This window comes from Nicotiana tabacum, chromosome 5 (genome assembly GCF_000715075.1).
Source record: "Nicotiana tabacum cultivar K326 chromosome 5, ASM71507v2, whole genome shotgun sequence".
In the NCBI taxonomy this organism is placed as follows: domain Eukaryota; kingdom Viridiplantae; phylum Streptophyta; class Magnoliopsida; order Solanales; family Solanaceae; genus Nicotiana; species Nicotiana tabacum.
In genome coordinates this window covers 124,064,626-124,080,410 of record NC_134084.1, presented here as the reverse complement: position 1 = coordinate 124,080,410, position 15,785 = coordinate 124,064,626, and positions in this window count along the sequence as shown.

The window sequence follows — 15,785 nt, the reverse complement described above, 5'->3', positions numbered from 1 at the left end:
TCAAAGTTGAAGTGTTTGATCAAGTTTTTGGAAGAAAAAAAATACTTTTGAGTAGAATGAGAAGAAATTTTTGAGAAGCAGAAAAAAATACCTTCTCCCCAAAAATATTTTTTGATTAGTACTTTTGAGAAAAATACACTAAAAAGCACTTTTTGACAAGTTTGGCCAAATACAAAATTGTTGCTAAAAAGTATTTGTCAAATTAATTAGTCAAATACAAACTGCTTCTCACAAAGAGTATTTTTAAAAAAAAACACTTTTAAAGAAGAACACTTCTCAAAATAAGCTAATTTTAGAAACTTGAGAAAATAGGCTTATAGCCTATTTCAATTCAATAAGAATATATTGCTTTTTTTCTTCTTCTAATTTATAGTAGGACCACGGCGCTCTAAATAATATGATTATGTGGATATTTGAAAAATATTTGAATTCAATTGTCAATTTTACTGTACATCACTAATCAGTGGAGGTACCAAAATTATAGCGGAGTTTATATATATATATATATATATAACCGAGGTTTAAAGATGAAGTTGAGAAACAAAATGACGCAAAACCAGCATTGACTCGCTCCAACTGTATTATTTTATTTATTTTTCATCAATTAACAATTTAAAATTTACTTATTCATTGCTATAATAATTATATCTAAAAATAAAATTTTATCTTAGATTCGTGGTACGTTATTCTAGTTGACGAAAACGAAAACACCTCAACAAAATCAAATGTCAAAACTAAGTTAGATAGACTTTGCTTGTTACTACTTACAAAACATTATAAACAGTTTTCAGCGAAAAATTATTAGAGTAGATGAAACAATAATTAAGTTGAGGGGATCTTAATCGTTTAGAGAGAAAACTCAATGTTAAGCTAATATAAGAATATTTTTTAATAATCATCGCATTCGAGTCAGCTTGCGCATACTTCGATTAATTTTACGGGGTACTTTCTACCTCCTATTAGTATAAGTACCGGATAATTTTGTTCATCAAGGCATAAACAGATTGGAAGAAACCACCTAGTATTTTTGTTTGATTTCGCACTTGAGATCAACTTACTTCATTGACCTTTAGACTATACTCTTAGGTGCTTACATAAGAACTTGTATTATCCCATTCAAAATATATAGATATTGCATCGTACAAAGTAATTGCTCATAAATGGAATTCAGATAAAGAGGATTTAATAAAATAAAAGAATAGAGAGGATTTAACAAAATAAAAAGATAGAGAGGATTTAAAACACACACACTAACAAGTGTACAATAAATCTACGATATGAAATGGCTAAGTAATTTTATTATTTTGAATGAATGAAGCATAATCCTGATTCTAATGGCGGACAAATGTTGATCCAAAAATTATAAGGTATACCCTCTCTATCAACGTTTTCGATCAAGAAGTAAGGGAAGGCAAGAATTGAACCACATATTTCACACCGCAATATGACGTTAAAATCTTGTGCATAATTTAAAGGGGAAAAAAAATCACACCGCTTTAGATTTTTCATCCTTTTGCTAAGGATACAAAATTCTAGTAACAAAACTAATCTAAGTCCCATGTATCATCCTTACTTTTAGCACTAACTTGGTGTGAAAGCTACACCATGTATCACAATGCGATATTAAACCAATGTACTCTATGTTGGGTTTTTAAAGACTGTAAATGGAAAATGAAAAAGGCATTTTTTGGATTGTACCTCCCAATTTTACCCTTTTATTTCCTATAAATTTAGTGTTTGGCCTCATTTTTTATACGCCAAAAAATCTGAAAACTTCTCCATTCTCTTTTGCATTATTGCATTATTTTTTAAAATAAATATAAGTGTCAAGTGTGATTTGCTTATTTCAGTTCACCGAAGTTCTATAATTTATAGTGCCACTATCACAGAATAATATTTTTCGTTCTATCCGGGATCTTAAAACCATAATTGCAGCAAAATTACATGTTCTTAATCGTTCGGGTTATGCCTCGAGCTATTTAAATTTTGTAGTGAAACTTAGTAATTGCTATGTTTGTTTCAAATTGAACAACAATAACCTTCTTATATGAGAATTCATTTTCCCAAAATTTGAATATAGAAGGCGACAGAACTAATTGATACAGTTCAGGAACCGGGTGCCTTTCAAAGAAAGGATGAGAAGGAAAAAAAAAAAGAATAAAAGCCAAACTTTCTAGGATTAGTTAGGCAAAAGCTAACTTAACAAAAGTTAGATGGAGCATTCAATTTATGTAGGAAAGGATTTTTTTTTTAAAAAAAAAAAACTTTAATTAAGTCGGATAAGAGTATATTCAAGAAGATTATATAAACTATTAAATTTTAAAGCATTTAATTTATATATATATTCAGTGTAAAACTTTTTACAGGTCATCTGGAAGATATTTATAGGTAAGTCTTCTTAAAATGTGAAATTTATAATCTTAAAAATGTGCATTAATTCACAGTACAGATTGTTGATTTGCTTCCACCCAGTGGCGGAGCCACTTTGAACCAAGGAGTGTCAAGCGATACCCCTTTGTCGAAAATTACACTATATTTAAATAAATATTTTTATTTTATGTATATTTACTATACGTTGACTCCCTTTAATTTTTCGATATATCTAATTATTTATATTTTGACACCCCTTAATAAAAATTCTGGCTCCGCCAATGCTTCTACCTAAACCAGCAAAGAGAAGTCAGCAAAAGTAGAGCTAACAACCTCAACGGAAATGAACTGCAGAAGATTTTTTCAGATATTTCCAAATAAACAAAGAACATATAGAGCAACCAGCCTAATGCGTCACAGCCATGTCACAAGGCCTCGTTTATTTATAGTGACAACATACCACACCCAATATCCGCGAATTCATGAACTGAAGTTTATGACTTTTTATACCAAACTCATGTTAATATGCAATAATAACTATATCGCTGATTCTAATATTATAATGAAAATGTCGTTTATGTGGTTCACAAAAATATATGAATTGTTAATAAACCTTTGCGAACATAACACCATCTTGGTCGATCTCGTGATATATATCAATAAAGCCACTTGATTTACGAAAGAAAAAAATAATGGCTCACGCCATTAAATATATAATAGAAAATTTACTCATCTATTTGGACATGAACAATATTAATATCTGTGTTTGACCAAAAAGTATTGAGCTCTTGATTAAACTAATTAATGATGAAACAACGGCAGAATATTAATTAAATATAATAAGTTATAGATCAAATATTATAGGATATCGGTAAGATGAGCGATGTTTGAGAGCATTAAATAACTGGTTTGTACTCGATGATTATCAATGGATATCATAATATGAACATGTAATAAATACAGATAATGGCAATAAATGTAATAAGAAAGTGTCATCACCCAATTATTGTATGATTTGGATGGTTCTTTCTCCTGTCAACGATGTGGAAGGATGAGAAGTGAAAATGGATAAGGAATCTTTGGATCTTGTGAACAAAGAATCAACAATGTGTGCTTCAATAAAATAATCAGTGAACAAGACAACTTTTTATATCTCTTTTCTGGTGAGCCTTTTACAATATATTCTTGTCAAAAAGTGAAGATCCCCTTTTGTTATCTATCTCTTCAGATTTATAAGGGGTATTTCTAAGAAACTCTAAAAAGTACAAAATAAGGAATATCCAAAGGAATATTCCTTGTGTCCCTTCTGAACCTATCGAACCGTTATTTCTTTACCCCAGCTGCCCGTTCTCGACAACAGTCTTCTCGAAGACGGCTTCCCGCTATTAGTTGTGGTCGACCCCATCCTCGATCCTGTTTATCTACCGTTACCAAGTCGCCAAATTTAAGCCAATACAGTTAGTCCTTCCGCTTGTTAAGGTCATGTCCTGGCACGCCCTCGATAAGTGGACCTAGTTTGCATCCATTTAGAAGAAATTTGGTTGTGTTGAATAAATCGAATTGGGCGAGGTCGAGAAATCGGCATAGCCAGCAAGGCTGCGGTTAGTGTGGATGACGTGAGGTGACGTCATGGCCACACGCGTCATCATTATGCGTCTTCCCAATGCAGCATCTGCACGTCTGCCGCTTCGATTTTGGTGCCATTGGCAGTCCTTTGTTTCGATTCTCGCGCCACCCAAACCTATAAATAGGTGGGGGCTTCATTTTTTGGAAGTTTTCCCCATTCCTTACTTTGCATGAGTATCATTCCTCTCTAATCTTCTTTTCCAATTTCTGTTTTCGATTTCTCACAGCTTCTCCAGTTCTAGTCCTTTTTTTCTTGCCCAGTTGTTGTCTCTTTCGTCAGACTTTGTTGCATACGTTTCATTGCTGAAATATGTCACGATCTCCTCAAGTTCACGATGAGGTTTCTGATGCCACTCCATTATCGGTGGCCCTTCCTCCAGTCGGTGAGGAATTTATGACTAAAGAGGATGAAAGCTTCCCTACCGCGGAGGAGATAGTCCCCAAAAACCCTTTGGTCAGGAATGATTTTCCGAAGGAGCCTGCTCCTGCTCAAAGACTTTTTGAGACGGGACTGCCTCACATAGCCGACCTCCGATCCAAATATCACATTCCTCCCCACGTCAAAATTGCTCCAGCCAGAAGCGACATTGTGGAGGTTCATCGACCCGGATACTGTGCCTTCTATGTCTATCCGTTCTTGATTGGCTATACTTTTCCTCTCCTTCCGCTAGCAGAGGAGTTTTGCCGATTTTACAACCTTTGACCGGCGCAACTCTCCCCCTATTTGTATAAAGTTTTCTTGATGCTGACGAAGTATGCAGAGTTGGCAGGCTGTGAGGTTGACGTTTGCCACCTGGTGAATCTGTTACCTAGGTCGGCGAATTTCCAAGAAGAAGGCTTCAGTACCGGTGTTCAGCCAAGCCGCCGCGTCGGCGGGGATGCAATATGCTTTTGCCGAGTCTGCTCAGGGAGGTCGTACTCAAGCTCCACCGATGAGGGACTCTGTCACGGCCCAAATCGATGGGCCGTAACGGGCACCCGGTTTCTTACTCAACCGAGTACCTATGTAACGTATCTTTTGTTTCATACTATCATAGGTAAATGAGCTAGAGAGGCTGTCATGAGATAAATACAATAAAATATAAAGAAATACTCGACATTGGACGATCCAACATGTAATCCAAACTTATACATATGACGTACGGGCCTATAAGGCCAAAATAACCACTCGTATACTGAACATAGACCGACAAGGCCATACAAACTTTTACGTAATTTGTCTACAAGCCTCTAAGAATACACATCTAAATCATACTCACCAAACAAGCAACTCCGAAGCAACTAGAGCACACTAACATCTTCCGCTGAGCAGATAGCCTACTTGGAGGGCTCTCGACCTGTCTATCGGGACATGCGGGCATGAAACCCAGCATCCCCAGCAAAAAGGAACGTCAGTACAAATAATGTACCGAGTATGTAAGGAATAGAAATCAGTAAATAATAGACATGAGAGACAGGGAGTAAAAGACTCGACAATTACGTTTGCATAGCTCTGTAAATCATTTTATTTTTATAATGCCATGCATATGCATATAAATGTCATACCGTGCATGAGTATATGTGTTCATAACATCATCAAACCTCTAAGGGCATCCTATCATATCATCTCGGCCACTGTGGTCAAATCATCAACGTATACCGGCTGATTAGGTGATGGCACGTATATAACGCCGTAACCTTTTCCATATCCCATATAAATATAATATACATATATATATGCGTATATAATGTCATCTAGTCATGGGTCAATGTACATGTATAAATGCATGAAATGCATAAGAAATACGTTAATAAGATTTTCTCGAAATGCCATAAAAATCTGTATGCCTTTCGGATAAACTTTATCAAATACGTATTTTTCTAAGACCCATGAACAGAAGATATAATAATAATCCACATGGGGAATCAAGAATATAGAAACCTCTAGTATTTTTATGAATAGAATCATTTATGGAAGTTATGCATTTTCTCGTTTCGTTCATGTCGTATAGATCATGCCAAAAAGAAAGAAGGGATAGCCTTAACATACCTGAATCGATTCTCTTGACAATTCCTCTAACATAGGTCTTTTGCGAAAATACGTGACGGCGGATCGAATTAGGAAAAAAATTGTATGATATTCTTGAAAAAGATTGTACCGTGCTCCCTTTGGAATTTACAAACTCATGCTACCATTACATAATAACATCTTCCAACAGAAGAAGGGATGTAAGTTTGCTGAACTTGGTCCTTGTTGAGGCGTTTATGAAAATGAGCAGCAAACCAAATGGTACGTAAAATCCCCTTCTTTGAAAGTAGGGACGGCGAGTAAAACATGTTGTTTGTCTCTTTACCTATATTTGCTTCTGTAAAAGAGAGAAGCAAATGCCTCCCTCTACACTTCAAAATAAATATGTGTACGAGATGAATCTAAGTGTAGGCAGTGGATATATTCAAATTTCAAAAGAGAAAAACTGTTGCGAAGGTCTCACTTTGCATGGTGATTAATAAGCCACTAACTCACAAATTTTTGCCGCCTTAAAGAATGATTCAATAGTCACAATTTGTGACTTTGTTGGCTGCCACGTTAATTGTCCCTTGGTCTTATCCAAGATTATCATTAATCATCCACTAATCTCTTGATTAACTTTTTAATATCCCACTAATCAATAATTACCCAATTATCTACATAATTAAGAATTATCTCGAATTACTTATAATATTACTCACTTTTAACATACTTTATGTACCCCACTATTGTGGTCATGGGTTACCTTGTATGGTACTAGCCCATAAATACCGGGTATTTTAGCTCGGCCATATTTTATCTCAAAATGCCAAACTTCGACGAAATTTATTTCCTTTGATTCACTTACCATTTCACCTTCACGAAATTACTTATCGCTATAATCCAGAAATAACTTCATTCCCGAACTTACGTCGATTAACTTACGACAAAACGTTAACGTACGAGAATATGGGGTGTAATATCTCATTTCCGAACTTTCATCAATTTACTTATGGCGTACTTTTACGTACGAAAAAGTGGGGTATAACAGCATTCCCCCCTTTGGAACATTCATCCTTGAATGTTGGCTGATGCACTTATCATTTTCATAACCTATTTCTTTCGGATACTTTGGTACTCCTCTTGCTATCTAGGCAACTGTTTTGTGAATGGATCTCAAAGGCCAGGGCATTCCCCCCTTTAAGCCTCTTTCTCACACCACGACTTGTAGTTGGAATCTTTCTAATCCCGTAATTGTTGCTACCTTCTATTACTCAGCCTTTACGACTCTAACTTTGTACGAGCTCCTGACTCTTTTCTTCTTTTCCAGCTTTTAGCCAATCTCTAGGCTTCACTTTGTGAACAAATACAAAATTATGTCAAGCTGTTCCTCTGGGCGTCATTAGCTTTACTACCTCTAAATAGGCCATATTATACCACAATTCTTACTTCGATCTATCGATACCGAGGTCTGCTACCAAACTCCAAGTTACTCTCGTTGCTTATCCTATACGCATAATGCTAAATCCTTTAACGTTCTTCATTACTATTCATCTTAAGACTGATGGCCCAATCTCATCTTGTACTTTGCAATTCTTACCCATCCATTGTTGATTCACCTCAATGTTGATCTACAACCATCCATTGATAACTAGAAATTTCTTACGTAATATATTGCCACTAGGGCTTACGTTGCATCGTGGAACACTTGAAATGATTTTCATGATCCACCTGAGGGTGATACTGTACTTCCATAACCATATCTCATATCATAGTCGTCCTAATAATTGCCTTACATGGGTATTTTAATCCTGCACAATTCATGAACTCATTACTCAGTCGGATGCCCAAACGTTATCCCTTATTTATCACAATTGTACCCTTATTCTACCACCAGGGCAACATTCCATTTCATCTAAATGCTATTAGTCTTAGACTCTTTTTGAGTTCGTTTAGGCTATGCTGAGATTTCAATAGCTTAAAGAAACCATCAGCTCTGTTGTTTTCACGGGCTTGTTCTGAGGACTTATCCATTTTCGTCACCTTGTCACTTGCCTTCTTCTTATCCCTACTCTTGTCTTTCTAAAACCTTGTCGTTCTATTATAATTTAGCTTGCGATCGATTCCCTTATGACTTCTGGAACATTGAGACATCAAATCCTCTCTAACTCTTCTTTTATTCTCTAATTGGACCTTTCGCTACTTAGAAATCATAGGTTGGAAGGTACGCCACTGACGACGTTGTTACCATTCCTAGATATTGAATCATAGTGCTTCTAGCCTTCTATTCGAAGCATGAACTATTCACGATCTTCTGCCCTTGAGTATCTTGTACATTGTTCACCTTTATCTTACTTACCTTAAAATCACGCATCATATCTTCTATCTCTTTCATGACTTCCCTTCCACCTAGGTGTAATTTATGTCCAATACTTGCACCTCTGGTGCATACATAACTCGGTGGGAGCTTCGTATTGACTTGTTATGAGGCTGGTACTTTTCTGACTGGTTTCATCATAGGGCCGTTATAGAATACGGTGGTCGTACTATCCCTCTTGTACCTCTGATATTAAGAGTGACCCTGTAATGTGCTCAATCACTATTCTATATTTTTTTGGGTCCAATAACAGATTTCTGATTTACTTCGTTGATGTAACTCTTTTAGTTTCCTCCTTCTTCTGATCAGCCTTTATGTAGGCTTAAGTTATCTCTTGATCTTCGATTCATGTTATTAGTTATTACTTTAGCCTTTTATGGACGTTGAGGAATATTCATGATACAATCCTTTAATAATTCAATCTTTCGTCTATGACTTGGGCTCAATTCTATCTTTTAACGTATACTAGAATATTCTACGACTGTATATGTTGCATGTATAAAACTCCGAACCCTTAAGCGCGTTCATAACGTAACCATCTCTGGATAATTGATTGAATAATTTCTTTCGTTCTATCTAGCTTTCTTCCAAGGTAAGCTATTACTTTTCCTATTCTTTCTGCCCCTGTGTTGCGTCCATACTTAGCTTATCTTGGTGCCCACACATGCCAGAGTTTTCATGCAACTCATATGATCTCGAGTATTACTTTTAATTTTTACTTCCCGTTCATTAGCCATGGTAGGTGCCACTTTCCTTTGGAGTGCTTCCAATGTTGTTGTGAGACTGTTGTTACACGACCATTCTCTCCTTAGGTCACTAAGATTAGGTTGAAGCCTTCTTCTTTACTTTCTCAGCTAGCCTTTCATTGTAGTATTTAGGGAGGATCCTCTGACTCTTGTAAGGCTGCGAGCTTATCACATCATATGCCTGACGGAATTTTCGATGTTCTTCCTTGCCTATAATTTACCCGTAGTTACTTATCTTCACGCCCTTGTGCTTGTAGGGTTACTCCTAAACTAACATTTTGACTGTCTTCACAGTCGCACTTTCTTTTATCTCCGTAACACTCATACAGTACCTTTTTAACTTCCCCAACTCCTATATGGATGTTTTCCAAGGATCACGATGTCATAACTGTTGGGCTGAATTCCTCATATTGGGGTTCCCTATGTTTATCTTGCACGATCTATTGATTTGTCTGTATTCACTTGTCTAGCCATAGCTAGGCTCTTGTTGAATCAACTACTAATTGTTTGTTGTCCCATTCCATATCAATATTCCGCGTAATCTTTCTTGGGTCATTTCTTTTGTCTTAACTTGCCTCTTGCACTGGCTCCTTATTAATTAATAATATCTCGGGTAGGAACCCTTACTTCCTTTCCCTGACATTGTGTTTGCATAATTCTCTGTTATCGTAGCATAACTGTAGGCTTTGAATAAGTGCAATCTCTTCCCTTTTTTGTTCTATCGCATTCTTCCTTTAACATTCCATAATTACTGGAACCACTTAATTTTGACGTAATGTCACGTCATTCCATATTCCCCCCTTTAGGGGAGTACTAAAAGTTGAAGCTACGACAATCTGCCTATAGATGTTCTACCTCTTCATTTTTTGGCATCCTTTCACATCATCGATGACTCTTACTCTCCTTGCGATAATCCTTTTGTACTAAGGATAACGAAATTCCTTACTTGCGAGGTGACAATTAATATAACTGACACATATAGTCTCTTAAGCTTAATTTTGCTCACATTTCTTACTTTAGAAAAGCGTCTTCTTGAATGATCATTCTCTGAATTTCTCATGAATCTTCTTCCTTTGTCCATTCCATTATTGCCGGAACAAAATCTGAAATTCTTATGATATCGACTATTATCAAATCACTATATCCCTAATTCATGTTTACTTTATCTTATTCACCAGCCCATACTGATCTCTATTATTCTGGGGTCTAGCTTTTCCTATTGGCAATCATGTTGAACTTACTTCTTGAAATGACGATATGACTTCATGGTATACTCTTTTGTTTTCGTGAGGCCTATCACCTCTCATCTCTTCCTTCACCTGACTATGGAACCGGTAATACCGTCATCTTTTTGATCTAACATTGTCATCCATGTATCGCATCTTACTCAAAATTCTTCCTTATCTCTCTTCTTATTACTCTGCTAATATTTCTACCTATCCCATTCTTGTGAAAACTTCAGCAAGACATTCTTTTGCTTTTTGCGCCCCTTGCTCCATCCATTGGTTCTTCGGGTTGCCTAACATTTTTTCTCTTCTAGGGATGTGAGCCACACTAAGGTATTATTTATCCTTTCAAGGCTTCCAGTGCCTATCCTTGTAGTACCCATATCCGGTTGTATTATTTTAGAGTGCACCATCTGGGTGTCTTACAAGGAGATCTATAAGAACATTTATAATATTATTTGGAAATGCAACTAACACAAACAATCCATTTACCATTTTGGGTTATTCTAACCCCAGCCGAATTCTGATATCTTGTCCTGGCTTAAACCATATCTACTAGCTCCAATAGGGCATAGCTGAGATCGGTGTGGCCAATTGTACACACCTCTGTTACTATCGAAGGCAACTTAAAAGGCTTGTATTCCTCTACTTGAATTGTAAATACTGTTAATCTTCATCAGCTGGGCGCCTCGTACTCTTCTTCATCTTGCTTCTTTTGCTTGTTGAAACTTGTATTTATCTTCTGAATCTCTTTTTGTCTTTCACCATTAAGGTGGATAGGTATTCTTACTTCAATACTCCTTATTAAGAGGCTTAAACCCTTTCATACGCACCTGATCTGTTGAAGGCCTCACATTTACTTATCATAAGCATGATGCAAAGTCGAGTTCCTCCAACTCAACTCTTCCATAGCCATGTCTTTTACCAACCGTGTTTCTGGATGTAGGTATCGTCTTATTACGAATAAAATAGAAGTTAGGAATTTGAATTCTCACAACTGAGTTCTACCACACGATCTAGAGTAAGAAGAAAGAGTGGCAATCTTAAATACCTTGTAGCCTCCTACTTATAAGTGTGGTGCACGACACACCCATAAATAAGACTCTACTAGACATAGCTTGTAGACTCCCTAGGACAGAACTGCTCTGATACCACTTTTATTACAACCCAAATCGATGGGCTGTAACGGGTACCAGGTACCTTACTCAACCGAGTACCTATGTAACGTATCTTTTGTTTTATACTATCATAGGTAAATGATCCAGAGAGGTTGTCATGAGATAAGTACAATAAAATATGAAGAAATACTCGACATTGGACGATCCAACATGTAATCCAAACTTATACATATGACGTACGGGCCTATAAGGCCAAAATAACCACTCGTATACTGAACATAGGCCGACAAGGCCATACAAACTTTTACGTACATTATATTTGTCTACAAGCCTCTAAGAATACACATCTAAATCATACTAACCAAACAAGCAACTTCGAAGCAATTGGAGCGCACCAACATCTTCCGCTGAGCAGATAGCCTACTTGGAGGGCTATCGACCTATCTATCAGGGCCTGCAGGCATCAAACGCAGCATCCCAGGCAAAAGGGACGTTAGCACAAATAATGTACCGTGTATGTAAGGAATGGAAATCAGTAAATAATAGACATGAGAGAGACATGGAGTAAAAGACTCGACATTTATGTTTGCATAGCTCTGTAAATCATTTTATTTTTATAATGTCATGCATATGTGTATAAATGTCATCCTGTGCATGGGTATATGTGTTCATAACATCATCAAACCTCTGAGGGCATCCCATCATATCATCTCGGCCAATGTGGGCAAAGCATCAACGTATACCAGCTAATCAGGTGGTGGTGAGTATATAACGTTGTAACCTTTTCCCATATCCCATGTAAATATAATATACATATATACGCGTATATAATGACATTTGGTCATGGGTCAATGTACATGTATAAATGCATGAAATTTGTATGATATTCTTAAGAAAGATTGTACCGTGCTCCCTTGAAATTTACAATCTCACGCTGCCATTACATAATAACATCTTCCAATAGAAGAAGGGATGTTACTTTGCTGAACTTAGTCCTTGTTGAAGCATTTATGAAAATGAGCAGCAAACCAAATGGTGCATAAAGCCCCCTTCTTTGAAAGTAGGAACTGTGAGTAAAACATGTTGTTTGTCTCTTTACCTATATTTGCTTCTGTAAAAGAGAGAAGCAAATGCCTCCCTCTACACTTAAAAATAAATATGTGTACGAGATGAATCTAAGTGTAGGCAGTGGATATATTCAAATTTCAAAAGAGAAAAACTGCTGCGAAGGTCTCACTTTGCATGATTAATAAGCCACTAACTCACAAATTTTTGCCACCTTGAAGAATGATTCAATAGTTACATTTTGTGACTTTGTTGGCTGCCACGTCAATGGTCCCTTGGTCTTATCCAAGATTATCATTAATTATCCACTAATCTCTTGATTAATCTCCCACTAATCAATAATTACCCAATTATCCACATAATTAAGAATAGTCTCAAATTACTTATAATACTACTCACTTTTAAAATACTTTATGTACCCTACTATTGTGGTCATGGGTTACCTTGTATGGTAGTAGTCCATAAATATCAGGTATTTTAGCTCGGCCATATTTTATCTCAAAATGCCAAACGTCGACGAAATTCATTTCCTTCGATTCACTTACCATTTCACCTTCACGAATTTACTTATCGCTTATAATCCCGAAATAATTTCATTCCCGAATATACGTCGATTAATTTACGATAAAACTTTAACGTACGAGAATACGAGGTGTAATATCTCAAATCTAAACTTTCATCAATTTACTTATGGCATACTTTTACGTACTAAAATATGGGGTGTAACAGCATTTTCCCCTTTGGAACATTCGTCCTCGAATGTTGGCTGATGCAATTATCATTTTCATAACCTATGTCTTCTAGATACTTTGGTACTCCTCTTGCTATCTAGGCAACTGTTTTGTGAATGGATCTCAAAGGTCAGGGCATTCCCCCTTTAAGCCTCTTTCTCACAACACGACTTGTAGTTAGAATCTTTCTAATCTCGTAACTGTTGCTACCTTCTATCACGCAACCTTTTCGACTCTAACTTTGTACGAGCACCTGACTCTTTTCTTCTTTTCCAACTTTTAGCCAATCTCTAGGCTTCAGTTTGTGAACATATACAAAAGTATGTCAAGCTATCCCTCTGGGCATCATTAACTTTACTACCTCTAAGTAGGCCATATTATACCAAAATTTTTACTTCGATCTATCGATACCGAGGTTGGCTACCGAACTCCAAGTTACTCTCGTTGCTTATCCTATACGCATAACGTTAAATCTTTTAACGTTCTTCATTACTATTCATCTTAAGACTGATGGCCCAATCTCATATTGTGCTTTACAATTCTTACCCATCCATTGTTGATTCACCTCAATGTTGATCTACAACCATCCATTGATAACTTGAAATTTCTTACGTAATATATTGCCACTAGGGCTTACGTTGCATCATGGAACATTTGAAATGATTTTCCTGATCCACTTGAGGGTGATTCTATACTTCCATAACCATATCTCATATCATAGTCGTCCTAATGCCGAAGAAAGATGAGGATCTAAGGGAGAGGATTGATGAGCTAATGAGAGCCATCAGTAGGTGCAGTGAGCTTGAGGCAGCTCTAAAGGCCAGGGAGGATGAGCTCGAGGTGAGCAAGGGGGTAATGGCTGAGAATACTGACCTTCAAGTGCAGGTGGCATTATTGATGGCCAAACTCGAGCAGAAGGAGGCAAGGGCTATTGATCTAAGGGGCGAGTTGAGCGCCAAGGTCGATGAACTGAGTCGCGCCGAGAAAGACAACATGGCTGCTATGACTGAAGCGGCAACCTTAGAAGATGCCCTCCATGTTTGTAGGTCTGAGCAGGATAATGGGGTGGAGACTTCGACGCTTAAGGTGGCGAGGTTGGAGGAACGAATCCAGGGTATGGAGGTAGAGGTATCTAGGTTGAACGAGCAGGTCGTTGTCTTGAAGGCCGAGGAGGTACGACGGTAGTCACAACCGTCTATATAACAACCTGACTGGTCGTTTTGCTTTTTCGAATCATGTTCCCCTAGATAAGACTTCCCATACTTGCTTTTACTGATTTATGACTTGGGGGAATGGTTGGTTGGGGATTTGGAAGAGTTTGGATTAAAATCGGAACACTTGGTTCCTTAAGGTTGGCTTAAAAGGACAAGTTTGACTTCGGTCAACATTTTGAGTAAACAGACTCGAAATCAGGATTTGACAGTTCCAATAGGTTCGTACGATGATTTCAGACTTGAACGTGTGTTCGGATCGGGTTTTGGATGACCCGAGAGCGTTTCAGCGCCTAATAGTGGAAGTTGGTTCATTAAGGAATTTGGAAGTTCTTAAGTATTTGGTTTGGAGCGGGTTTTTATGTTATCGAGGTCTGAACGGAGTCCGAGGTTGGGAATAGTTCTGTAGTGTCATTTAAGAATCGCATGCAAAATTTGGTGTTAATCCGAGTTGTATAAGTACTTTTGGGCGCATTTGTAGTAATTTGAAGAAATTGAAGTTCATAAGTTTGATCCAATTGGTTTTAGGGTATGATTTTTAGATTTAGCGTTGTTTTGGGCATTCTGAGGGTTCGAGCAAGTCCGTTTTATCATTTTGGACTTGTAGGTATGTTCATGCGGGGCCTCGGGGGTCCCGAGCGTCAATCGGGCGAGGCTAGAGTGAAGTTGGAAAAATTATAAAGGAGTTGAAGCTCTAGCTATCCGTCATAATCGCACCAGCGGTTGGTCAGCCGCAGGTGCGGTCGGCTCATCACAGAAGCAAGGGAGAAGCCCAGGAACCGCAGGTACGACTCTTTAGCCGTAGAAGCGGCTTCAAGACCGCAGAAGCGGTCCCAGCTCGCTTGGCCAATTCCGCAGATGCGGCCTTCCTCTCGTAGAAGCGAGACCACAAATGCGGTCCCCTGACCGCAGGTGCAGAAATCGCTGAAGGCAGTGCCTTCATTTAATACGGGAATATGTCATTTTTGACACATTTCCACCATTGTTTGGGCGATTTGGGAGCTTTCAAAGAGAGGAATTTCGCCTAGCATCTTGAGGTAAGTTCATCCTACTTATTTCTTATTTAATACTTGAGCCTCGGGTAGATTAAAACACAAAGATTAAGAAAAATCATGGGATTAGAGCAAAACCTAGGGTTTTGATAAAAGTTAGATTTGACCATGAAATTTGTTATGAAATGAAGTAGAAATCACATATTATTGATCCTTAGGTTATAGAGAACAGCTTTCTTCGAAATATTTCGGAATCCGGGCACGTGGGCCCGGGGTCAGATTTTAGGAAACTTGTGTTTAAGGTTGGGAAATTACTTTAGTAATTAAAATGCGAAC